This window comes from Crotalus tigris, unplaced genomic scaffold, assembly GCF_016545835.1.
Source record: "Crotalus tigris isolate CLP2741 ecotype Arizona unplaced genomic scaffold, ASM1654583v1 scf7180000017871.4482833, whole genome shotgun sequence".
Taxonomy (NCBI): domain Eukaryota; kingdom Metazoa; phylum Chordata; class Lepidosauria; order Squamata; family Viperidae; genus Crotalus; species Crotalus tigris.
The window spans coordinates 3431430-3457102 of NW_024096690.1; the positions used below are offsets into that span (position 1 = coordinate 3431430).

Here is a 25673-nt window from a genome sequence, read left to right on the forward strand (position 1 = left end):
AGGTCAGATACCATCAGAATATTTTATTCTTTTTAGTATATTCCTATGAATTCTGTTTAAGAAGAAATAAAATTATAAACCTTTGTCTAGAAGAAATCTTGCCTACTAGAAATTCAAATTCAAAGGTTACTTTTTCTTCCAAGAAAAGATAATGTACAATTTAGTAGTAGCTGGTTGCAGAAATTACAGGAACAACAACAACAACAAGGTTGGAAGGGAACTTGGAGGTCATCTAGTCCATCCCCCTGCTCAGGCAGGAAGCCCTATACCATTTTAGACAAATGGCTGTCCAGTCTCTTCTTAAAAACTTCCAGTGTTGGAGCATTCACAACTTCTGGAGGCAGGTTGTTCCACTGATTAATTGTTCTAACTGTCAGAAAATTTCTCCTTAGTTCTAGGTTGCTTCTCTCCTTGATTAGTTTCCATCCGTTGCTTCTTGTCCTGCCTTAGGCGCTTTGGAGAATAGCTTGACTCCCTCTTCTTTGTGGCAGCCCCTGAGATATTTGAACACTGCTATCATATCCCCCCCTCGTCCTTCTCTTCATTAAACTAGACATACCCAATTCCAGCAACCGTTCCTCATATGTTTTAGCCTCTAGTCCCTTAATCATCTTTGTTGCTCTTCTCTGTATTCTTTCTAAAGGAACATATGAGAGAATTTGCCCTGATTTGTAGAGAAAATGAGGTTGTGATCAACAAATAGCTTTTCCCATTACTGTTTTCTGGACAATTATAAGAATAGTGATGAGGTCGCATTAATGTATGTAAAATTATCACGGGCACAAGTTCGGATTATTTTCTGAAATCCTCTTTACAATTCTGTAAAATATTACCAGGTTATGAGTCTTTGGCATGTATACTTCCAACACATGAAGTAGTATTGAGGAAATGGCTCTGATTATGAATTCCATTTCTGGATATTTTATATATAAGGTTAAGCTTTTTAAGGCAACACATGCATTTCCACCTCTGGCATCCTGTGAGTCAGTGGGTTGATTAGGAAAAAAAATAAACTTAATAGAAATAATAATATTCCGTTCTGGCAGTAATGGAGTTGATTTTAATATTTTCCTGTTTTCTAGAGAGATAGATTAATGATCTCTGACAAATCATCAAGTCTAAAATATTGTCCCTGTATTTCTTTTTCTTTTCTGCTCCCTCTGTAACCCCAACATATACAGCAGGAGGTAAGAAATAAAAATAGTGCTTTGCCCTACTTAATGTCCTTGATGTATACCAATTTCATACAGTGACAGCTAATATGCAAATTTGTGAAAAACTCCATTAGTTGTTTGAAGCTAGGAAAACCTATCTGTCAGTATCTGTGACATTATGTAACCTGAATTTTTATGTGGGAATCTCCTTTGAGATACCTAGACAGTTGAATTTCCTCTAGTGTCAAATGTTCTCAGAATTTCAGAGGAGCTACTCAGAGTGATACATTTTTTATTACCTTGATACTATTGGTGATAGCTAGCCCTCCCTTCTTTTGTAGTAATACACAAACTTTTGGCAATGAGAAAGGAAGAAGACAGAGAGAGAAGGGAACTGAAAGATATTTTCTTCAATAGTTATATATTTTTTCCCTGAACAAAATCTATTTGGAAATTTAAATGTTACATGCTACAGAAATCATAACCAGAATTATGAATGATAATTATTAATTATCAATTGTACTTTTACATTACATTACATAAAGGTAAGACAAGAAGCAATGGATGGAAACTAACCAAAGAGAGATGCAACCTAGAACTAAGGAGAAACTTCCTGACAGTTAGAACAATTAATCAGTGGAACAACCTGCCTCCAGAAGCGGTGAATGCTCCAACACTGGAAGTTTTTAAGAAGAAACTGGATAGCCATTTGTCTGAAATGGTATAGGGTTTCCTGCCTGGGCAGGGGGCTGGATCAGATGACCTCCAAGGTCCCTTCCAACATTATTATTATTATTATTATTATTATTATTATTATTATTATTATTAATCGCACAGTCAGGCAGATGTTCAGACTGGATTTGGTATTTTTGTCTACCTGTCAAGTCATTACCAAGGACTTGGGATAGGCAGATGTGGATGTTGTTGTTGTTATTATTATTATTATTATTAGATAATTTTTATGCTTATTTACATAAAAATGTCAGTAAAACCTTCTGAACATGAACATAGTTGAATGAAAACAATCCATTGAATATATGTCTCTTTTAGCTCCTTAGGAAGATACGATATTAATGTGTGAAGGAAATGGATATATTTATTTATTTTCTTGTATTTGCATCCCATTGTAACCAGTTTGGTTCTAACAAAAAAAAGCAGAAGAAGTCTTACAAACAGACTAAAGTTCAAAAATTACATGGGGTCCTGTACAGTATAATATTCAAATGATGTTCCATAGAACGTAAAGAGAAAAACTCTACATTTGAATGTACTTTTTTCGGTTTCTGTCATGAAACCCATCTGCAAAAATCTAATAGGGCAGTGATGGCAAACCTTTTAGAGACCGAGTGCCTAAACTGCAACCCAAAACCCACTTATGCATCGTCAAGTGCTGGCTGGGTGTGGCCCATTGGCTGGGTGTGGCCAATTGGGTGGGCATGGCCCTTTGGGTGGGTGTGGCTGCGGTGGTAATGGCAGACTGGGTGGGACTAAAAAGTTCAATCAATCAATTCCAACTTTGCAAGATCTTTTTTTTTCCCGTGAGAAATTGAAATTGATTGAACTTTTTTTTTTTTTTTTGCACAGGGTGGCGGAAAGATTTTACAAAACCCAGCTGAAGGCCTAGGACTGGGGCGACAGCACACGTGCCCACAGAGAAGGCTCTGAGTGCCACCTCTGGCACCCGTGCCATAGGTTCACCACCATTGTAATAGGGTTTCCTGACATTCAAATGCAGTCAGTTTTTTTTATTATCAGAGCTTTTCCTCTTGAGCTGAATGAGTTTCTATGCTTTTTTTTAATCTGACAGGTTCATGGTCTAAAAAACTTTGGAGCTCTGTTCTGTAGTTGATATATAAAAACCTCAAATGGACTGGAAAGAAATTTAGAGAATTTTAGAAATCATGCCCACCCAATTGGCCACACCCAGCCAATGGGCCACACCCACCCAGCACTTGATGATGCATAAATGGGTTTTGGGTTGCAGTTTAGGTACTCGGTCTCTAAAAGGTTTGCCATCACTGCCCTATTAGATTTTTGCAGATGGGTTTCATGACAGAAACCGAAAAAAGTACATGACATGAAACCACCATTCTTCCCAGGAATAATTCCAAAACATATTAATAAAAATTGACATAATTTATTAATGTACTTGTTACAGCTGCAAAGATAAATTTAGCACCACATTGCAAAAGAGATACATTACTGAAGACTGAGAATGAAACTTAAAGAATATAGAATAATTGCAACATTAAGAGCAATTTTAACCAAATTTAACAAGAATGGTTTCTTTACTTACTATTTATTATGCAGCAAAGCAAATATAAATAATATATTTATACTATGATCTTTAAAGGGCAAAAAGCATGACTAAAGAATGAATATCAGAAACACCCAAAACATTTAAATTGGGAAACCAATTTAGCTTTGGAAGTAAACATTTTCTGGATATTTGCTGACTATAGTTTGATAATCTGGAAACCAAATGAGGATTTTTAAAAGTCCATGTGGATCAGGCCCAGCTCTGCTTCCTTAGCTTGAAAGCATGCCTAAGCATTTTGCTGTGTGTACTATGGAATCTCCAGAGACAATTAAACAAAAGCAGCAATTCTGTACCTTTATACAAATCCACTTGTTTCTATTTTTCTGCAGTGTTGTGGGTAAGATGATGCTTTCGTTATTTTGATAAAGTAAGAATGAAAAGAAAGCCATATTCAATAATCTTTGGTGAATCAGATAAAAATAGTGTAACAAAAAAAAAACTACATTAGATGATTAGGCAGCGTCAGTTCATATGTGAAGGAAAGAAAGCAAAATATTGATAAATACCCTCCATATTAAAATTTTCATGTAGTGCCCTCATCCTTGATGAAGAAATATTCTATTCCTTTTGAACACAAAATCATTTGGGAGTAAATACAACAGAGCTCCCTTATAATTGCCTTCTGATACTGTGGAAGAAGTGTGAATATAATACTGTTGGCAAGGCAGTTGTCAAATGTCCACATCCAGTTTGTTCAAACATGGGAGATAGTTTTCCATAACAGATGCTATGTTCCCTTTATATGGCATTTTCCTTCCCCATTTTGCAGATAGATTTTCCTATAAAAATTCGTTATTATGATAAAAATTGACTCTTGAAAAAACAAGCTTTTTGTAACACATATTACCTGTTGCATTATTTTTCAATTTAAGATTATTAAAAAATCCTGATACTTTGATACATTTTGTCAGTTATCTTTATTACAGTGTGAATAACTGTCCTAAATATATACCTTTTGCATGGAATTTCCTAACAAATGCGTTTCTATTTTATACTGTTTGTTTCCTAAAAATGTCTCCGTTTTGTGAGAAATACAAATTAAGAGAATCCACTTAAAAATGTGGAGACCATTTTTCTCCATCATCCAGATCTGAGGCAAAATGTAATGGCTTGACATAAAATGATTTGTTACCCATAAATATTTGTTACCCAAATTTTATTAAGATACATTCATCTGTTCATATAATTCTGAATTTTAAATGTATTCATATTTAAAATCCAGACTTGTAAATACATGGTAGCATTTCTTTTCACTGAAAGTATTTTTTCACTCAGCTGTCCCAATGTAGTGCCCTCCATATCTTGGCTGCAGATGTTGGAAATTGTATGGAGCAATACATTTGAGCAAGGCACTATGTTAGTTTGCGCTAAACTTACGGTTAAAATGAAGACTTCTTGCTTGCATAAATGGAACCCTTTACATTTAGGAATAAGGAGAAATCAATTTTGAATGCCAGAAGTCTACCTATATTAGGTGTATATTTTTCTACCTGTGCAGCAGGACTTACATTATTATATTATAACGTAACAAATCTGACCTTATTATCCACCGAGATAGCTATCTTTCCTTATAATACTGCTGTCAGCAAATAGCCATGTTTAGTTAAATATTGCCAGATTTGTCTTTCCCTGGAGATATTAATTTTTGTAACTTCATGAGTCTTTGTATTTGAATAATTCTATAAAGATTTATGATATCAACAGTGTCTTCTTCATTTGCCAGACATATAACAGTAAGAAATGAAGGGAGGAGGAGAAAAAGAATCCAAAGAAGAAAGAAAACAGCCCTAGATAGAGGCAGCAATCCTCCCATATTATTCAATTTAGTTCCTTCAGGTGTTCTCTGTTCAATAGCCATCCACTCCATCCAGTTTGTGTCCTTGATCCTTGCCTAGGCCATTCCCATCACTCAATATCTGACAGTCTCCTGATCATCAGAAACCCTCCCCTTCATTCTTTATAAGGAAAATAAATCCTTTGATGATAAAAATAAGTCACATCAAAGGATGTAATAGTCACAATAGAAGGCATAAGACCATCTAGAAGGGGGACAAGGGAGAGGACAGAATTCAGAGCAGATCCCTGGCATTGTACCCAGAACATTCATTCATGATCCACAAGATCAGTATGTATGCCAGACATAGGGAATATTCATAAATGAGTTCTACTGAATTAATTATTGGGTCCATGAACTCAGGAGGAGAAATTTGGATAATGATTCTGTTACTTTTCATCTCATCCTTAGTCTGTCTGGCATGGGGTCCCTGAGGTCAGACAAAACCATCATATATAAAAAAACATATTTTCATGGATCTAAAAGATTGCTGACTAGTCCTGATCTGTTGCAGCAGACTCACTAGCTAGGGAATGGATCAGAAAGATTCAGGTGGAATTTCATCTGTGATTCATGAATAATGTCCTGTGGTAGTCCTCAAAAATAACAAGTAGTCACGACCCAACAACAAACAGCTTGGTCTACTTCACATACCATGAATCATACTCCAGATATCTGTTTTTTCCCACTAAGAATTGGGACATTAACTGATGATATGTTAGCAAGGATTAGCGTCAGGGTTTTTTTGTTTATAATATTTTATGTTTTAACTAGTTGTGTTTTATAGTTTTTTATTTTATATGTTTTTTCTAAAAAAAAATCTTTGATTGGGAGCCACCTAGAGTTGGATGAAAGATGGACAGCTATATAAATGTTGTATGTACAGTGTACATGTATGCATGTATTATATGTGTATAAGTGAGTGAATGAGTGAATTAATGAGTGAATGAATTAATTTGCTGAATGGGTGCTTAGCAAAGAAGATTGGGATTCTTATGAAAATGTTTTTGATAGTATCCTATTGGAAATGGCCAAATGAACTAGTTGCCTGCTTTATTTCATTTATTTGGGAGCCTTATGTGTAGATATGTTTATCACAGATGAGCTTTCTAGAAGTTGATGACTAGAGGTTTGATTCTCAGAGGTATTCCTCAGAAGTATTCCTAGGAATATTTTGATCCTTGAGAGTCATTTCCTGATTCCTGAGAGTGTTGTTTTGTAGCTTTGGCAAGATATGAAAAATTATTGACAGTATTTAACTTGTTAAGCCATAAGAAGTGCTGCTTTTTTTTGTTTGCTTTCATTGCTGATGTAAGTGCTTGAGAGACACATGTATAGAGTATAAAGAGGTTGTCTGGGTTGATCCTGTAGCTTTTTGGTATCAAAGAGATGTAATCAGAATGACAATGCGAGTTTAGTAGTCAACTAGTCTCTCAGATCTTTGTCTTGGTGGAATGCATATATAAAATAGTTCAATTGACTGAGTTTATGTGTTTCCATAACAAGTTTTGATTGGAAAGCGAGTTTAACTTTGGCTTAGATGGCCTTGTTTTGAATTAAGGTTTTTTCATTAATAATCATAGTCTTTAAATATGTGTTGTGGGGAAAGAGTCAACCTATATTTTCATGTTTTGTTCAATTATTTTATTATAACAGCTTCAATTGTGCAAGATTGTGTTATAGCATTAAGTTACAGAATGATGAAATCAGGATTTTTTAATTTATTGAAATTCACTAGAAATACACTATTTTGGCAAGTGTACTTACAGTTTTGGATCTGTGAAGACAGAAAGCATTGTATTTAAAAACAACTGGAGGTTTTCCTTCATCAGTGATAAATATTTGATACTTTTTTAAAAAAAATGCTATATTACTATGCATATATGTAAACTCATTATCCAGTCAAGACTTGGCAGTTTGCCTTTCATTAAAGTGAGAATTTTGACTAAAATTCAAGTCAGATTGGTAGCTGAAGATAAAAGTAACAGCTTAATTTTGTAAGAAATGATGACAATAGTTTAAATGGAGAATAGTTGAAAGGATTTTGTTTTTGCTTTTGACTTATGAGTATGATTGAACTCTAAGGAATTATTGATTCTCCAGTATGAGGATGGATAATCCACGGATGGGTTTCCTGTTGTCCTTTTACCCTATAGACTAAGCCTGAGAGTTTGCCATGCTTCCTGCTTGGCTAGGCTGTCCCAGTTCCGACTTAGTCTTGTACCCAGCAGAACGCGTTGGTTTTTCCTCAGATCGCAGGTTGTACTATCTGTGAATTATATCCCCTTTTCTCATCCTCTTTTAGAGAACTTCTAGGAAGTTTCCCTATTTCTCCCCAAGAAATCTCGTGTTCTCTCTCTCTGTGCCTTTTGAACTGCTGAGGACAGACACCGGGCTGAATATGGTCCTACAGGACAACTCTGCCGAGCCGCGGCTCAGCTGATCAGCTCAGCTGATTGGCAGGCTTCTGCGGAGCTCTTAGCTGACCGCAGGCCAGCTGGGCTTCGGCCCAAAGATTCTCGGCATCTCCGGCTCGCCGCGCTGACAGTGGCCACCATTTTGGGAGCAGTGAGACAGCTGTTTTCCTTACTAAAACATCTGAAATTTTTTTCCTTCTGACCTGATTTTATTGAGGAAGAGAGAGAGAGAGAGGCAGAGAACAGACTCTAATTGCACCAGGAGTCTATGAAGGTGGAGATCGCGAAATTTAGCGTCCCTTCACACAGCCTTCTTTTCTTGCCTCAGAAGTTGACAGTCGCCATTTTGAATAATGTTTTGGTGCCATTTTCTACCTCACTATTAGCCTTTCAGGGCCTTCGGTGCTCCAGCACTATTAACATACACATACTCCTCCAGAGGGCTAAATAGCTCTGACAGCCACCCCTGACATTGCCCCTGACAATCCCTTCCATAAGAGTTGATCCACACTATCTTGCCATTGCAAGCCTTGGCCTTGAATCAACTCCAGTATTGGACAGTGCATTATAGTAAATTTTAAATCACCCTGTTAATTCAGGAACCAGAACACTGTGGTTCACAGTAAATTCTTCACAAGATAATACTGGTTTTACCAGTGGGTGGAAACTAACCAACCAGAACCCAGCCTTTAATTCCATTTGAGGTCCATTCTCAGTCCTGTACTGAAGGATCTCCAACAAAATGGCAGAGGACAAGCAACCCCAGATTGTGCTAAACACTACCAGCTCTCCAAGCAAAAAAAGGCGCAAATCCTCCAAATTGGAAGTGGCAGGGAAGCTGAAGGCAAAGGCTAAAGCCATTTCTAACAAGGTTCCATCCAAAGAGGCCACCAGAAGACATCTGGCCTTGGAGAAGCAATTTTCCCAAAAGGAAACTCCGAGGGAGATTCCTCTCATTTCTTCAGCTCCATCCGAGGGCTCCCTCTTTAGTCTTCAGCTTGCAACTGCTTCTCAGACCCAGAGACCATGGTCCCCAGACATGGAAGCCGGGCAAGGGGATGGCATACCCACCACCCCAGGCCCAAACCTCAGTTGGGCAGCTCCTTCACTCAGTAATCAGCTGGGGCCCTCAGCCACGTTCACACCCATGGCTCCTGGTCTCTGTCCCAAGTATCATGACCAGAACAGCTCCAAACCCTGATTGCTCAGGCATTTGCACAGAGTATTGCATCCTCATGGCAGAGACACATACCTGCATCTCCAGTCCACTTCCCATCTGAACCCCCGGAATATGCTTGCTCTGTTGATTCAGATCGCTCAACTCGAGACAGCGGATCGTATTCGGATGTAGAGGAGCCAGGGGACCTACCATTGTCGGAAGACGAGGAGGCGTCTCCGGATCCCTCTCCCTTCGTGAGGTTGTTTGACCCCACATTGTTCAGATCTCTTCTATCAGGCAACCACAGCAGCCAAGATTGAACCTGAACAAGAACCACAACCCAGCCCTTCCACCAGTCAAACTCCAGACCCTCTGTTTTCTGAACCGACAGTGACCCAAAAACACATCTGTGTCCTCCCTTTTTCCTCAGTACCGTCAAAAAACAATGGGGTAGTCTTAGCGCTTCCCCTGTGCTAATCGAAAACTTTTTAATGTGGCCCCCTCACTGACGGAACTGCTAGAGGTCCCGACGGTCGATACATCTCTAACACCTATTTTTTTCCCCCTCTACCATACCAGGGGACATGGCAGAAGCCTTGAGGTCGGAGGAAAGAAAGTCAGAATTTTCCTTATGCAGGTCCTATCAGGCGTCCGCGTGGGCAGTGAAGGCATCCACCTCTGCCTCCTTTTTTTCCAGAACATCCATCATATGGCTCCGAGGGCTTCAGACCATGATCCCCCAGGAGCAGGTACGGGCCCACCAAAATCTTGATCTGAAAAGACCAAATTCCTATCTGATATACAAGAAATTCAAGATGCAGACCCTCCAATCTATTCTGGCCAGTATCAGAAGGGACGACTCCCTGATGTCTATCGACCTCACGGAAGCGTATCTGCATATCCCGATTCTTTCTGAACATTGCAGATTCTTCAGATTCAATTACAGATCCCGTCATTATCAATACAGAGCCCTGCCATTCGGCCTGTCTTCTGCTCCGAGGGTTTTTACAAAGATCTTGTCGGTTCTAGCAGCTCACCTGAGACTGGTTCCAATATGGATCTAGTGCTATCTGGACGATATTCTCATACAGTCCATGTCTGTTCAGACAGCGAGGTTGGACTTGGCCCTCTCCATCGAGGTCCTTCAGAACCACGGGTTCTCTGTAAACTTTCAAAAAAGTCAGATAGTTCCCTCTACTCATCTTCTTCATTTGGGAGGGGTCATAGATACAGGACAGCGCATGGGCTAATTGTCGCTGGACCGCCAGGACAGTATCCAGACCCTGGTATGGCAGATCCATCAGGATTGGGTTGTCTCTCTAGCCACTCTTTCCCAACTTTTAGGGAAAATGATCTTGTGTATTTCTATAGTATCATGGGCCAGACTGCACTCCAGAGACCTGCAGTGGTTCCTATTCCCCTTTCAAAAGCGGAAAATCAGTTCCTCCAACAGAAAAGTAAGGGTCCCACCTCGGACACTGAAATCCCTCTACTGGTGAACCTCCCTAGCGATATCCAGAGGTTTGTTTTTCAAGGAGCCGACGCGGCTCACCCTCACTACCGATGCCAATCTCTTCGGATGGGGGGGGGGCTCATCTCCAATCTCAGTTGGCTCAGAGTCGGTGGTCCCAACTGGACCTGCAGCACAACATAAACTGGTTGGAGCTCAGAGCCGTTCACCTAGCCTAGGTGAGGGGATAGCACGTTCTAGTCCTTATGGACAACATAGCAGCCAAAGCCCACATAAACCAACGGGGGCACCCGGTCTGGGTCACTTATGACCAAGGCCAGACTGATGTGCTTCTGGCAAAAACCAACCCCTCATTCTTCAAAGTGGAACACATTTTGGGAGAGACAAACAAGCAGGCAGACGCCTTGAGCAGAACAACGGTGGACCACTCTGAGTGGCCCCTGCATCCCAATCTATTCAAGGAGATAGCGGAGAGGTTTGGTCATCCAATACTGGACTTGTTCGCATCTCCAGTGAATTCCCAGCTCCCGAGATTCTTCTCCCATTTTCTGTTTCCGGGGGTGGAGAGTGGATGCCCTACACAGTCCATGGCCCAGGGATCTGCTATACGCCTTCCCCCCTCTTCCTCTAATGCCAGCGGTAATTCGCAAACTATTACAGGAAAGGGCAGAAGTCATACTGGTTGCTCCACACTGGCCGAGACGTCCATGGTTTGCTGACCTCGTGAGTCTTTCCGTCTCTCCCCCGTGGAGAATCCCTCCAGATCGCATTGCCCTCAGCCAGGGAGCCCTTCAACTTCCAGATCCCCAGTGGCTCCAGTTAGCCACCTGGCACTTGAGTGGAGACATCTGAACCAGGAATCCTATTCAACGAGAGTAGTCAACATGATCCAGGCATCCAGACGTCCTTCTCCCAACAGAATATATGACTCTACGTGGAAGAACAAGACAAATAAATAAATATGCTCCACAGAAGCATATCACTGCTCATTCCACCCGCAGTGCTGCAACTTCAGCAGCTTGGACAACACAACTGCCCATTGCTGAGATTTGTCAGGCAGCAACTTGGTCGTCGCCCTCCCTGTTTATAAGACACTTCAAAATAGATAAATTTGCCTCTGCACACGCCTCCTTTGGCCGGAGGGTGTTACAACAAGTGTTGTCTGGTGGGACACATGGCCTGACTATTTCCCTCCCATAGGGACAGGGCGGCTTTGGTATGTCCCATCCATGGATTAGCCATCCTCATGCTGGAGAAGGGGTGTTGTCTTACCTGAATGCCTTTTCTCAGCATGATGATGGATAATCCACACCCACCGCTTTAGTGTCTGTCAGGTCCTGTGTCAGGGGTAGGGAACCAACGCGTCAGACTTCGTCTGCTCCTTTGCCTTTGTCGGAAGTGGGTCAGCCTAGCCCAGCAAGAGGCATGGCAAACTCTCAGACTTAGTCTATTGGGTAAATGAACAACAGGAAACCCATCGGTGGATTATCCATCATCATGCTGAGAAAAGGCGTTCAGGTAAGCCAATGCCTCTTACTTGATACTTGAGGTCCATAGCAAGAATAATTTAGCAGGATGTTTTCTTCAGTACCAATGTTATTCTACTGTTATTTAGATGAAAGTTTATTGACCCTCTTCCCCAATGGGAGGAAAGTGGTCATGCAGTCTGTGGAGTTCCTTGTCCTGGCAGTGTAAATTGATCTTGTCAAAAGGGGAGAGGGAATGGGAATCGTACATTAAAGGACTCTTATTTTTTTAGTTCATTCCCAAAAGAGTTTAAAATTTATGTTAGTTATACTTTTGAAATGCTTCTATGGAGCGTATTTATTTATTTGTCTTGCTTTATGATACAGAACAACAACAACAAAGTAATAAAGATGGTGACATTGTATCTACTGTTTAGAATATGAGAGGCAAAGTATACATTGACTCCAAGTTAATTAACTAGAATGTTTTAAAAACAAATTTTCAGATTCAATTTTATATTACTGAATTGAAAACTATTGAAGAAAATATAAGTTTATATAATATTAAGTATCTGAATGTGCAGCTAATAAATAGGTTAGCTTGGTCATTCAACAGTGAGACATTGGTGAAATGGGCGCAACAGCGCCTGTACCTTCACACGTTCCTTCTATTACTTTCTGCAGGGGGGCAACTGAAAGTATCCTCTTGTATTGTATTATTGTTTGGTTTGGAAGTATTACTGTTTCCGACAGGAAGGCTATGCAGAGAGTGGTGAAGATGGGGGGAAAGATTATTTGCAGTTGACTTGCTTCTATCTGGGACATGGCATATAAGCACTGCTTGACCAGGGTTCACAGTAGTGTCTGATATGATACACATTCTCCATGACTGGTTTTCTTTGTTACCTCGGAGGAGGAAGTTCACAGTATCTGAAGCAGAACAACTAGATTCTGTAATAGCTTTGTACCGTATACTGGTAGTATCAACCTTGTTAACTCTCAAGACTCTTTTTCTGCTATTCAAGATGGTCTGTGATTAATATAGATGTGTGTGTGTGTGTGTGTGTGTGTGTGTGTGTGTCCTTTCCATGAATTAAAGATGTTGTTTCCTCCTCCATTGCTTCCTCCCCTATTATGCTTGTTTCCATTGTTGTGCAACCTGGTTTGACTATCCATATTTTCATATATGAAAAATATAATAAAAGGCAATCCTTCACAATCACTTTGTTGAATTTCAGAATAAAATGTGGATTCTCAGTAAGGCTGCTGGGGCAGTCATTATGAAAGTTTTATTTCTCATTATACAAATGTGCCACTTCGTAGAAAATGTATGTACAAGAATCCATATTGCCACCCTGAAAATGTTACCAAAGTTTCATTCCCCTTTGGAAAAATACACATCATCTTCTAATTATCTCTTTGAATATGTGTTTTCTGGTGGCTTTAATTTAAGGAAATACAAACCAAATGTTTTTTTTAAAGTTTTTAATTCTATATGATAGCTGCTAGTTTGGGTTTAGTATTGAAATTTATGAATTAATGAAGCTACTCCAATGTTGACATTTATAATTTATAATATTTCAGCTGACATTCTGATTAATGTTGATAACTTGAGATTGGCTAGAATGTTTGGAATTGTTATCTCAATATATTCTTCAAGCATCACATTGCAGAACTTTTAGCTAATGATATAAACGTTAAATGCATGTTATGGTTTAACTTTAAATTACATTCATACTTCCCAACTAATAATGGAATTAACTTTTTGAAGTTTAGATTTTTCAAATTCTATAAAAGGGATTCTTTCTCTTTGTTTTCCTTAGTTTATTAATATTTTATAGATTGTTTTAGCCTGGGAAACCTTGGGAAATCACAGACTGTTTCCACAGTAAGATAATATTTCTATGAAAATATATATTAAATATATTATATAACTCACTATTTAAAACTTATTTTAATTTCCTGAGCTACATTCAGTCTTTTTCACACAGGAACTGCTTTAGCACTAACATTTGTTTGAATGTTGTTTACATTTCCTGAAAAAAAGTGCATATAATTATTGTGTCATATGAATTTTTGCCTGTTGCATGACAACAAAATTTCTAATTCATCAGGGAATTAATATCACACTTTGTTAACTTTGCTGCATTGATTTTTGTATAATTGTGATTGGAATTTGGAAAAAATAACATTACCATTTTTGCTCCCATGCTTTTTTGTCTTGCTGATTTTTACAGTATGAACAATATGAAATTTGGTTGGGACACTTTAGGAATGAATTGTGTTTCTTTTAGCTTCTTTGTTCTATATATAAAGTAGGCAAGATAACTTTATTGTCATTTTTTTCTGTGAACACACTGGCACCCATTAAAAATGAAATTCTGATGCCTGCTTTCAAAAGAAAATATCATTGTATATTTAATAGTCCATTAGGGATCTTGCATCTATTTGTATTTTAGTATCAATATAAAAGCTCTTATCTAAGAAGATAAAATGAGTTTAATTTCACGGGGCATTAGAGCTGTCTCAGATGTTCCTATTTCTTGTAAAATCATAATAACTCCAGAATGTATGAATATGTGAATGTGAACCAAAGTTTATGAACACTGGCTGCAACAAATGTCATGGTTTCCAAAAATGTTTCTCAGACTGTAATGATGGAATCTTCTTCTGACAATAACTATGATTTCCTGGATCATCTATTAATACATGCTTATTTCTCATGAACTACAACTGTAAATTGTACAGAGCAGAGACAGACCTCAAATTGTCCTCTTTAAAAAATATGAAACTATCAGGTAGCTAAAACTCATTGTGTTGGCTTTACAGCTCCGTATTTAGGATCTTTGAAATTGAGATACCAGTGCAAAGTAGAAATGGCATTTGCTTTATTTCTAATTCAGATAGGCTTAAAAAAATAGTTAAAGGGTAGGAAATCAGTATACTCATATCTCTTTGGAAATACTCTGAGTCTACTATGAGAGAACAGATAGATCAGAATGCTTTAGATTTTCTTTGGCAGGTACCATTTCTCATTTTGTAAACACACTAAAAACTTTTTAAATATAATGCTGTAAATGTTAACACAAGTTTCATAGAAATTTATATTTTTATGTTTAGATGACTTGCTATTTCTTAATTTATATATAGTACTGGAGTAAAAAGAGTAAAAAGATTATTTCATGCCTATTGAACTGTACATAACTCCATAACGAAAGACTTTTGTTTTGATTCATGATGATTTTTCAATAAATGCAATATAAGATTTCTATTTCAGAACCTATTCTTTTTCTGAATGTTTTATATTACATTTTAAAAGGTAAAGTGTCTCTTTTGGTGACACATGGACACATCCTTAGTCATTTTCTTGGTGTGAAAGGATTTTGCCATTGATTTACTTTGAAGTTTCCCTTCCCTTCCCTTTCATTCCATTCTATTATCTCCTCTCACACCTGGAATTTCCTAGTGGATTCTTCTTTGAGTCCTGTTACATTCTTCCACTAATATAAAATTGTATGTATTTGTAAAAAGGATGCCAAAATTACATAAATCATTTTTTTAAAATTACAATCGGATTATGTGATGGCTTGTAAAGATATAATGAAAAATGGAGAGAGATAGCTATGTTGACAAAGTCCAAATATTTTGTTTACACACACACACACACACACACACACACAAAGAAAGGGGGAAGGGAGATGCAAAGGGAATTTGTTCTTGCTTGTCATTCTGTAGTTCAAGGCATAGCAGAAGTTCAAAGCTCAAAATCTTGTTAACTTTGGTGGTCATTGACCTCTTCTATATGTATTAGAAAATGGGGGGTTGTTTATCCTCAAGTAAACAATCTCTTTTAATGTCAGCTTTTATAATATAGTTTCCTCTATTGTTAGAGAAGTTCACTAAAACTAATTATTTATATAATATAAATAATTAGATAGTATCCAGCTGGATCATGTACTTCTGCCGCTTAACAATCAAGGTCAACAATCCTAGCAAATAAACTCAGTAGTTATTCATTTAATCAGTGTCTGTTTCTCAGTAGCAAAACAGAGTAGTTCTTATCAGGGTATAGGTCTGGGTAAATTTCAGTGATCTGGCCTTAAGGACATAATACATTCCCCATGTATTATAAAATGTTAACTGCTGGGAAACTCTTTTATTGAAAGATAGAAAACTAAATGGCTGGTATTTGGAATATATCCAGTTGAGTGCAAAGGTCATCTTTTCAAAACTATATTTCCCAGAAATGATTAGTACTTTGTGTACAAGGATTATTCATTGTTATTTTTACTGAGATACTTACTTTCTAACAATTTTTAGCTGAGCACAAGTAAATATTGCATATTGAAAACACATATAACATTTTAAAGTGCTGGATACCATTTTGTTTTCTTGAACAATGGTATGGATTTCAGAATGTAATTATTTTAGAAGAACTACCAAATCTAAAAATGAAAACAAAAAAACCCACATTACAAATGTATTTTTGGAAGAGATCAACATATGTCATAAGGTTTTGAGAAATTTTAAAATCTCATGAGTTTGACAATGGGTTTCAATACAAATAATAGTCTGAAATTTTGCGGTTCTCTGGATGTAAAATGAATAGATCCTTGCTCAGTATTGTACATACACTTTTATGTAAGCATGTAATAAGATTTTGTGGATATAAATATTTCACAGATATTGATGAATATGAGTAACTGTAAAATGTAAATATAAAAGTTCTAATCTTATCCTCGATATTTAAAGCCATTTTAGCATTGTTTAGAATATATTTATAATACTTTCGTATGTTGGGACCGGATTATCATTCAGAGATGAATGTGAATGTAAAAAAATATAAATGCCTGAAAGATAAATGTTTTTAATCAGAGTATTACATAACAACTGTAATGAAATACAGGGGGGAAACAGTGCAGCTTTTGCAATCACAGCACACTACATTATTTTTGCATCAGCTGACTTTTTTCAGCACTGATAAAACGTTCATATTATATAAGGAAAATAAAAATGTATCATTATTTTTAATTATTTGCTGATTCATTTTATAAATAGTAGTGAAAAAGTATAATATCACATGTAGCCAAATAAAAATCTATCACTATATTTTCTTTATTTTTAAACAACAAGTGTTTTGTATGTGCATATAGGGCATTTCATTCTTTTAATCAAAGATAAAAACAACTCTTATTCATTAAATGAACTGAATTAAAGAATACTCATTTTATTTATTCTTTCTGAATAGAAAATTAAGAGTTGAACATGTAATCTGTCTTGATTTTCTGAAAAAAACAACAACCCCTCTTTGGAATTAAAAGCCTGCTGAATGATGCTCTTAGGTACTGAATCGACCCCACAGCTAAGTGTAGTGGTTCTCAACCTGTGGGTCAGGACCCCATTTGGGGTCAAACGACCATTTCACGGGGATCGCCAAACAACGCAGTCCGCCATTTTTTCCCCTTTTCCTTAGCTGTGCTACTCCCTTTTATTCTATTGGCTTTTGAAAGCCAATAGAATAGACTCTCTTGAATAGAGTCTAATTCTATTGACTTTCAAAAGCCAATAGGAATTGTCCAGGCTGTCTCTTCCCTGCTGAGCCCGCCAAAAGTCCCATTCTGCAAATGGTGCTGCACCAGTTGAGTAGTCCTCGACTTACGACCGGTTGAGTAGTCCTCGACTTACGACCGGTTGGGGGTCGTGGCATTAAAAAGGTTGAGAACTACTGGCCAAGTGGATCAGATGCCTATTTATTTATTTATTTATTTATTTATTTATTTATTTATGAGACTTATATACCGCTTTAAGTGCAAGCACTCTCTAAGCGGTGTACACCAGTAAGCAATGTATATATATATTTACATTGCCCCCAACAATCTGGGTCCTCATTTTACCTACCCCGGAAGGATGGAAGGCTGAGTCAACCTTGAGCCGGTGAGATTTGAACCGCTGACCTGCTGAACACAGTCAGCTAAAGTGGCCTGCAGTACTGCACTCTAACTGCTGCGCCACCTCGGCTAAAAACACCAATTCTTTTAGAAGTGATACACAGTAATGATATCAGACCCTTCTATACTGCTTTGAGAAGAAATGTGTTAAAACACACATCTCTCATATGCAAGGTACATTATAGTAGAACAAATGAGCTTAAAATTTTTCTATGGTTTGTAAAAATAGAAAACTAACAGAAATTAAATGCATTATTTTTTAGTTTTGTAAGTTGTGGTGCCAGGGGTTACATCTGGGATAATATGGACCGTGCATATTCCTTTTATTGCTTGTTTAAATGGCTTGAGGACATCAGATAGATACAGGAGCCCTCTATAAATGTATAATTAATGTGTCCTTCTGTATTTTTTGTGGGGAGGGAACAGTTTTCCACAGCCTGCTTCATACATAGAATATATATTATAATTTCCATGACATAATAGAATTCAAAGTACTCTACAGAGGGTTAGAAGAAATTGAATGATGACATATTTTCAAGTATTGAAATATTAGTGTTATTGTTAACAAAACCATGTATAAAAAGGAGCAATAAAGGGCTGCCCATTGTCTTCTCTTCTGTTTATTTTGATTTTGGAAATTTTGAATAGAGACGTAAAACAAGATGAGAGTATTATGCAAATAAAAACTTAAAAATGGACAAGTTAAGAATTTTTGCTTTTGGAAGATCCTTTAAAGGGAAGTGAAATATTACTGAGGAAACTTTAAAAAATGATGCACTTGCAGGTTTCAAGATTAATCAAAGATGTTAATACAAAAAATATGAAAATATAAGATCCAACAGAATTGGTGAATATTTTTTTTAAGATTGACAAGGAGATATTAGTATGATAAACAGGGAGTGTATCTTATTTCAAAGTAATTATGTGAAGATACGGAGTAAAGTTAAAAAGGATATGTCAAGACAAAAAAAATACTATTGTAATTTTTGGGATGAATTTTTGTGATTCAGAGGAATACTTTACCCAGAATTCTATCTTTGTTTCAGACTGCTGAAAGAAAAATATTCATCAGGGTTCAGTCCAAGCTGGGAATAATCAAAATGGAGATTGCTTTAGAAAGAAGGTCGTAGTTTATTGAAGAGGAAAGCCAGACAGAAAGATGGCTCTGGGAAAGCTGACCACATGTAGTAGGGAGTGGTGGGTTTTTATACCTTCTTGAGCTTTTGTTTGGAGTTGTTCCTGTAACATGAACTTTGACCTGAGTCTGAGTGTGCCTTTCTGGTATTCCGATGGTGGTGGGTTAATCCTATTATGTCCCAAAGGTCGTATCTTGCTTCCCTGGGGGTGTGGCTGATAACTATGTCCTGTATTGGATTTTTTTGGTGTGAGGGATTGTTGATTCCATGGGTCTTATCTTTCTAATCCCATCAGCTCTAAGTGCCAATCTTTCTGAAAGGATTATGGTATCTGCATTTCTATAGAGCTAGTTTCTGCATGGGGGAGGGAGACTTGGGGCTATTAAGAAAAACTGGACATGCTTTTCTGCCTTTTTAAGATTCTTTGAGGAAATATAATATTCTGCCCTTTTTAATATTTCCTTCCCACAAGACAATATATGTTTTGATAGCTAATATATCAATTAAACAATGGCAAAAAAATTATCTAAGTTTGTGTGCACTAGTTAAATGTAAGGTGTTACAAGATGTAAAAGAAAGAGGATTATGTTTACCTGATTTGAAATTATATTTTGTAACTTATGTTTGGTGAAAGAGTGGATGTTATTGAGAAATAGGAAACTTTTTCAGCTAGAAGGCATGATTTGAAATTTGGGTTGCATGATATTTATGATTATGACAAAGCTAAGATTAATATAGATTTTAAAAAGCATTAGAAGTCTCATACTGAAGATATGGAATGAGGTATAAGCCAGATTATTCAATACAAGAAGTGTATTATAGAGGAGAAATTATAAATAAACTAAGGTGATCAACTTTTTTATAATGAAAAGGAGGACACAAATAAATTGAAGAAAAAAATGTCGTAAATAAAAGAAACATTTTATTCATTGCAACAATAATACAGAATACACTATAATATAAGTGCATAATAAAAAACATTTGTAACAATAACATTTTATATTGTAATTATGCTTACATGCCTATTAATTATTATTTAAATGAGTACTTTTCCATTGAATGAATATTTTTTGTCAATGTATCATCTTCTAACAATATATTGGAAATATCTGAACAAGAAATATCCTTCATATTAAATTTTACGGCAAGTGCTGCAGCTGGAGTATCAACATTCAATCTCTCACTTTTCCAAAAACCATTAGCAATTGAAAAAGCCCCTTTCAACTGCTGCATTAGTTCCAGGGCAGCACAATGTAAATTGAACAAGAATAAATAAATTTTCACATGGAATATGTTCATTTTTTGAAATGGCTGAATATTTCCATCCATCTTTTATCAATTTCAACATGTTTATTTTCCCATTGCATTAATTTTTCAGAATTTAAAAATACATTCAGTCTGCTAATTTCTTCAAAGAGACAATTGTCGTCTATTTTAATGTCTGGCATTTCTTTTTTTTTTTTTTTATTGAAAGTTTTATAAATTTTACAAAAAAGGAAAAATAATACAAAACAAGAGGCAACATATACAGAAAAATAAAACTAAACAATACATATATTAAATAAAAAAAAAAACAAAACCCCATCCCCCAGCCCTCCCAAAAAAAAAAAAAGGAAAAAAAAACCCTCCCTTCCCCCCCCCCCTGAGCTTCCCAGAGCAGAATATAGGCTTAAAAAATAAAAATAAAAATTAAATTAAAAACTTTATATTTATATATATAAAAAAATTATCTATAATATATATGAAAATAAAACTTATGAAAAAACTATATAATATTTTTGTATACCCAATCTAAATTGTATAAATTTTATCCATTTATCCCAAACAGCAAAAAACTTCTCTTGCGTTTGTTGCTTTAAGAAAGCCGAAATCTTTGCCATTTCTGCCAGATAAGCTACTTTAAGAAACCATTCCTGCAATGTAGGCAAAGATTCCTTCTTCCAGTATTGTCCTACTAACAGCCTAGCGGCTGTGATCAAGTTTAACATCAATACAACCTCCTTTGTATCACAATCTGTAACAATACCTAACAAAAATAATTGCGGAGTAAATTTTACCCTCCTTCTAAAAATTCTCTGGATATTCCACCATATTTTAATCCAAAATGCTTTTATCTCTCTGCATGACCACCAAATATGATAATAAGAAGCCTCCTTATAACCACATCTCCAACATTTGGGTTGCACGTCAGGATACATATAAGACATTTTTTGTGGATCAAGGTGCCATCTATAAAACATTTTATAAAAATTCTCCCTTAAGTTCTGTGCTTGAGTAAATTTGACATTTCTCACCCAAATAGTTTCCCAGGTGTCCAATGAAACTGGCTCACCAAAATTCTGCGCCCATCTAATCATACAATCTTTAATTAGTTCCGTTTCTGAGTCCAATTCAACTAAAACCCCATAAATTCTCTTAATGTGGGTTTGTCTTTGATCCTTCAGTTGCTTAATAAGGTTTTCATCTTCTCTAAGAAAACCCACCTTACAATCCATCTTCCATCTATCTAATAATTGCCTATATTGGAACCAAGAATAAGTAAAATTTTCTTGTGCTAACTCTTCCCGTGATTTTAATTGCCAGTTTTGTCCATCCCATTTAAGTAACTGTCTATAAGACACCATATCCATTTTAACCCCTCTTTTTATTCCTTCTATCGCATGCCAAGGTATAGCCCATAATGGTACTTTAAAATCACTTTTATAATATTTTCTCCAAATCCTAAGTAAAGAAATTCTTAAAATATGAGATTTAAAAGCCCAATCTATTTTTTTATTAAATATTAAATAGGCATGCCACCCATAAAGTAAATCCCATCCCTCTAAGTAAAGTATCTCAGAATTTGTCAAGTTTACCCAATCACTAATTAATGTTAAAACCACCGCATCATAATATAATTTCAAATTTGGTACCTTAAGTCCACCCCTCTCACGGAAGTCTTGCATAATTTTAAACTTAACCCTTGGTTTTTTCCCTGCCCAAATAAATTTGTTGAGACCCTTCTGCCACTCATTTAAATTAATCTCATTTTTCAAAATTGGTAACATTTGAAACAAAAAAAGAAACTTGGGTAGAATATTCATTTTTATCACTGCAATTCTTCCCATGAGGGATAATTGCAACTTTTCCCAATTCTTCAAGTCCTTCTGTACCCTGACCCACAACCTTTCATAATTATTTTTAAATAATTTTGCATTAGAAACAGACAGCATCACCCCCAAATATTTTACCTTATTAACAATCTCAAAACCCGTCAAGTTGACCAAAATCTGCTTCTCCTGACTCGACATATTTTTAGGTAAAATTTTAGTCTTATTTACGTTAATCTTAAAACCCGAGACCAAACCATAATGATGAATCAACTGTAATAAGTTTACTACAGAATAATCAGGTTGCGACAAAGTAACAACCAAGTCATCCGCAAAAGCTCTCAACTTATATTCTTTTTTATTAACATATATTCCTTTAATTTCCTGAGACTCTCGAATTTTGATCAATAATATTTCCAATGTTAAAACAAACAACAATGGCGATAAAGGACACCCCTGTCTAGTACCTTTCTCTATTGTAAAAACCTCCGACAAACCTCCATTAACAATAAGTTGTGCCGTTTGTTTTTGATATATTACCGTAAGGGCTTGTAATATCTTTTCACCAAAATTCATTTCTTCCATTACTCTTAACATAAAATGCCAATTCAATTGATCAAATGCTTTTTCAGCATCTAAAAATATGAGCCCTGCAGGAACTTGGTTGTTCTTGTCTAAATATTCTAGTAAATTAATAATTTGTCTGACATTATTTTTCATATACCTTCCTGTTATAAATCCTGATTGATCTTTATGCACAAGATGATGCACCACCCTCATAAGCCTATTTACCAAAATTTTTACAAATATCTTATAATCCACATTTAAAAGAGATATAGGCCTGTAATTTTTTGGTAGGGTAAGATCTTGATCCTCCTTTGGAATCAATGATATAAAAGCACTACGCCATGAAGGAGGAATCTCTAAACCCTGTAAAATACCATTAAAAAGATCATGTAATGGTTGGATCATCTCCTCTATTAGAACTTTGTAATAAACAGCTGTTAACCCATCCGTACCCGGTGCTTTCCCTAATTTCAATTGTTGAATTGCTGAGGTAATTTCCTCCTTAGTAATTAAACCATTAATTTCATATTTCTGATCCTCAGTCAGTTTAGGAAAACTTGCCTCAGCTAAATATTTATTTATATCTAGCATTTGTATATTAGTAGATTTATATAGGTTTTGATAATAATCCAAAAAAGATTTTTTAATCAATTCCTTCTGAGAAACTAATTTACCCTTATAGTTTATTTTCTCTATTATTCTTTGTCTCTGTTTCTTTCTTAATTGATAAGCCAACCATCTCCCAGGCTTATTGGCATTACAAAATGTATTTTGTTTCATAAATAATAAGTTGGTTGCAGCTTGATCTGCTATCAACATATTAAATTGTGACCTTAATAACTTTACAGATTCTTTAATACTCTCATCAGAAGGATTTAAAATCAAAGCCCTTTCTTTTAATTTAATTTCATCTTCAAGTTCTCTACGTTTCTGAATCTGATTTCGCTTATAAAAATTATTCATTTTTATCAAAACACCGCGCATAAATGCTTTACCTGCATCCCATACCATTGACATTGAAGTCCCCTTATACATATTCAAAGCAAAATAGTCCTTTAAACACTCCTTTAGTTTTTGAACATTCTTTTCTTGTCTAAACAAATTTTCATTAACTCTCCAAGATCTTCTTTCCTCTTTCTCTTGAATCAGCTCCATCCAAACTGGACTATGATCCGTCAGTGATCTAGGAAAAATCTTTACATTCTTTACTTTATTATACAAGTCCGTGGTAATCAAGAAAAAGTCAATTCTTGAAAAAGATTGGTGTCTATCAGAAAAAAAAGTAAAGTCTCTCTCCTCTTGATTACGTTCCCGCCAATAATCCCTTAATTCCCAGTCTTCTTTCATGTCAAAAAAGGCTTTAGGTAGCCTTGCTTGTTTAAGAAAAGGAGAGGAACCTTTCTTATCCCTTAGTGTATCTAAGACACCATTCCAATCACCCATTAATACCACTGATCTATAATCAAGCAAAGTTATTTTTTGATGTAACTGTTTATAAAATTGTTCCTGTTGTTGATTTGGAGCGTAAAGTCCAACTATAAGTACTTTCTTACCATATATAACAAGTTCAATCATCACATATCTCCCCTGGGGATCTGATTCTACCAGACAAGCTGGTAGGTTTTGTTTAACATATATAACAACTCCCCCTTTCTTCCCAGGAGCAGGAGATATAAAATGAGATCCCAAACGAGCATTAACTAAATATTTCTGATCTTTAAGTAAAATATGAGTTTCCTGTAAGACAAATAACATCATTGGTATGTTGCTTCAAATAATAAAAGATTTTTTTCCGTTTCTGAGGAGAATTCAATCCATTAACATTCCAGGTCAAAAACTTTGCCATCTCCCTTGGCACGCAGCCTGGAGAAGACACCATCAAAATCTGACAGAGCTGCGTGTGTTGCATAACTCTTGGGTCTTGCTCCTCCCACCGGCGGTGAAGCACTTCCAGGAGAACTCTCTTTGGGCTCTTTTTTACGTTGCTCCTTCTCTTTACGCTTATAGGCTGCACGAGTCATCCTCTGCTCTTTAGCCTCCGTCTGGCGTTGCTTTGCCGCTTGTATCATCCCTGCGGAAACCAAATCTAATGCCTCAGATTGCTGCTCAGCTTCCTTACCACTCAAAGATTTCCGACCAGATGAAGTTGAGCCTGCACCCAGGACCGAAGTATAAAAATCTCTAGCTTTATCAACTGTGTTCAATCTGTAGCGTGTCCCAGCATGGCTCAAAACAATACCCATCGGAATTTCCCATCTAAATGGCATCGATCTAGCTTTAAGCTCATTGGTTAAAAAAGCAAAGTCTTTTCTACTTCTTAAAATTTTGGATGGGATTTCCTTTAGAATGATGACATCTTGGGCGGCAATCTGAAATCTTTTGTTGTAAAAGGCTTGTATAATCTCATTCCGCAGGGACTTCTTTGTAAAGTAAATCACCACATCTCTAGGCAAATTCTTCTGCTTAGCAATCCAGGAGTTGAGTCTATAAATTTTTTCCACTTCTCTCTGTAATTCTCCTTTATCCATATCCAAGGCCAGCGCCAGATCAGTAAGGACCACCTCCACCAAATCTTGATTGATATCTTCCTTGAGGCCTCTAATCCTCAGGGCATACTCCATCTGTCTATACTGAAACATCAAAATATCTTCTTGTGAGGAGTCCACCTTCCTTTCCACGTCTTGAATTTTGTCATCCAAAGAGTCAACTTTGTCTTCCACTTCCTCAAGCCTTGCGTCGAGCTTAACCACCACAGTAGCCAAACCTGAAACAGCTGCCAATATATCTTGTCGTAGTTCATTATTATTTTCTTGCAATTTAGACTTTATCCCCGTTATCTCTTCTTTGAGATCAGATTTAATTTCTGATTTAATCTGTGAAACAAATTGATTCATTTCCTCTCTCATTTGAACTACAATCTCTCCCATTATGCCTCTAACCTCTTGTACTGAAAGTCCAGGTAGAGGAGGGGAGGGTGGTGGCTGAGCCGGTGGTACATGTTTAGATTGTTGTTGTAGCTGTGCAGTGGAAGTTATAGGAGAAGAAATAACCTTAGGTGCTGAGGAAGGCTGCTGCCTCTTTGAAGCCATTTTAAAAAGCACAATTGTCACTT

General features: G+C 36.5%; 1 protein-coding gene across 4 annotated transcripts in view; it reads left to right on the top strand.

Moving 5' to 3' along the window:
- RBMS3 (RNA binding motif single stranded interacting protein 3) overlaps positions 1-25673 on the top strand; it is a 591790-nt gene that overhangs the window by 123901 nt on the left and 442216 nt on the right. The gene's annotated exons all lie outside the window — the stretch shown is intronic.